Consider the following 2,661-nt stretch of genomic DNA (forward strand, 5'->3'; position numbering starts at 1 on the left):
CTTTTCTATTTCTCCTTATTTTGATGTATTAATAGTTGTGCATTAAAGATTTTCAGCGTTTAAAAAAAAAAAAAAATTAAAAATTGATGCACATTTTATCTCATACATGTAACATAAGACCAATGGTACCTGTAAGAAATGCGATTTGTCAGTTTGGGCTTCCTGTGTTTTCTCCTACAAGTTCTGTTGCTACTAGATATTGATGTGATAGTGATACTGCTAGAGAGGACATCTTTAAAGGTCCTGAAGGTGCGGAATAAATACCGCTCAGTCCATGGAGAAGTGCACACGGCTCATATTTTATGTGAAAAAAAAAAACACAGGGCAGTCATTCCAATGGCAATCCAGCAAGCTACAAGATAGAAGAAAGCCTGTGGTTGGCCTGGCTACGTGTCAATTAGAAGGGAGTCAGCCAATCAGAGGAGAGGAACGTTGATATTCAACTCAGTTCAATTGAATTTTATTGATTTAATACAGCACAAGTCATCTCAGGACACTTAACAGTAAAGTCCTAACAACATTATATATTGACATGAATGAGTCTTAAAGACACAGACACACAACTGTTTGGTAGAGCTACAGAGAGAATCTGCAGGGAGATGTAAAACTATATTACAAATATTTATGCAAATAAATAAACAGACAATTATAAAATATGGGACCTTTAAGAAAACTTTCAGTAATGCTGGCGGACGTTCCACTGCAAACCTTCCGCTCACCTCTATCTATCAGTGAGTGAAAACACGGCAGGAGTCTCCTCGGTAATGAGACACGGTGAGGTAGACGTTTACAAGATGAAAACAGTGTGTTATGATTAACACTATCGATGGCTGAAATCTAACACGGGATTAATCCCTTTCTCCAGTTGGACTAATGTTTAACCCTTTAACATTTATTCACGTAGCTGAGCGCCACCAAACCGGACGAATAAGCTTCTTTTATGTAAACAATTACAAATTGATACTCAAGCACACTGTGGCCCAAACCAGGGGGTAACCCTGATGACATCATCCAGAGTCAAAGAAAACGTGACACAACACTTTAAAAACCAAACTATCCCCACGATAAAAAAAATAAAAAAAGAATAAGTAGATACGTAATAATAAGAAGGTGTACAGTGAAAGCAGTGCCGTGCGTTTAAGTACAAAACAAAATCTTCATATCCTTGATTTTTTTAAATTTATTTGTACTTCAATCTCCGATTAAACAGTTGGTAAGTAAGAAGAAGGCTCTCCTTTGTCCAAGTCCCCATCCCCATTATTGATGTCACACAAGCACCCTTGGGGCTGGCTGCTCACGTCGTCACCACGACCGCTGCCCTGCAACAAACGGTTGAAATGAGTCAACGTCCTGGTTGACTGGGTTCTTCTGGATTAATTGTTGTCTGATCAAAAAACCAACAGCGCACACTTGAAAAACGACACCCTCTGTGTGTTATGAGCACATATCGGTGAGGCGTGAATGAACGAACCCAATTCAGAGATTCTTGGAGATTCACAAAGCTTTTCAGACATCCGATCCGTTTTCCCTGTTCTTGAAGTCCACATCTGAACTAGGGTTCACCTAATATTGGTGAGATGACGGTTTAAGCAGATACCACATTCATTTATCGATGGCTGCACTTTGTGATTACCGTGGGGCGGGGGTTGGGGTGGGGTGGGGGGCGTTGGGAGGACTAGGTAGGACAGTTATTTTCAGACCCATAAAGTCTGGGAGTGCAGGTCTGTGGAATAATCCACCACCCCAAAGGCCTCGCTTACCTCCAGCGCAATAACAGCCTGTCTCCAGCCTTAAAAATAGCTGGACGCTGGGACTCTCATTATAACCATCCATCCCTGCAGTGGAAAACGGCTGACGGAGGGAGGGAAAATTAAGTTTGTTTATAAACGAGGCGCATGAGCCCTGCCAATATTTTTCAGTGATTTCAGTATTGTACACGTCCAAGTAGCGATAAGTGCAGGATGCTGTTTAAAACAACTGGGAAAATGGAAAAGGAAGTGAATGTTTAGGGAGGCTTCTTTTTTTTTTTTTTTGGTGGTTTTGACGGCGGAAATAGAAAATGTTTGACTGATGTAACAAACTGTAAAAACCTTGAAACGCTATCAGTGACGAAGACGAACCGGCATCCGTCGACATCATTAGTTTACAAATCAGGCTCGGATTGATTGATTAATGTTTCATCCGCAGTTCCTGTGCATTATATTATAGTGTCACACCTCTGCTAAGTGACTCAGGGTTACCTGTAAGGTTGCTGCAGGTTACCTAAAGTTAGAAATTGTCAAGAAGGATGTGCTGTTATTATTATTTGCTTTTTTTTAGGGGTCCAAGCACCAATGGTGGTGGAACCCTATTGTTTTAGCTCTGATTTTTATTATCATTATTATTATAATGAAAACAATTACGTTTCTTCTTCCGCTTGTTTTTCTTGCATAAGAGTTGATTTTTTTTTTTTGGCGAGTTTAACATACTCCAAAAACTCGGCACATGCGTCAGTCGTTGGGAAAAATTATGTATTTCAGTGGTTTCGCAAATGGGCGTCGCCAAATGACTCTCTAGCGCCCCCTAAACTACAGCCCCTGCGCCTACTTTCACCTACATTCATGGAATTCGGTAGACATGTGTATCACACCCAGGTCTAAAAAATTTTTCTCTTGGCACCAT

The sequence above is a fragment of the Embiotoca jacksoni genome, unplaced genomic scaffold, assembly GCF_022577435.1.
Source record: "Embiotoca jacksoni isolate LCO1_2020_lvr unplaced genomic scaffold, fEmbJac1.0.p SCAF_2, whole genome shotgun sequence".
NCBI lineage: Eukaryota > Metazoa > Chordata > Actinopteri > Embiotocidae > Embiotoca > Embiotoca jacksoni.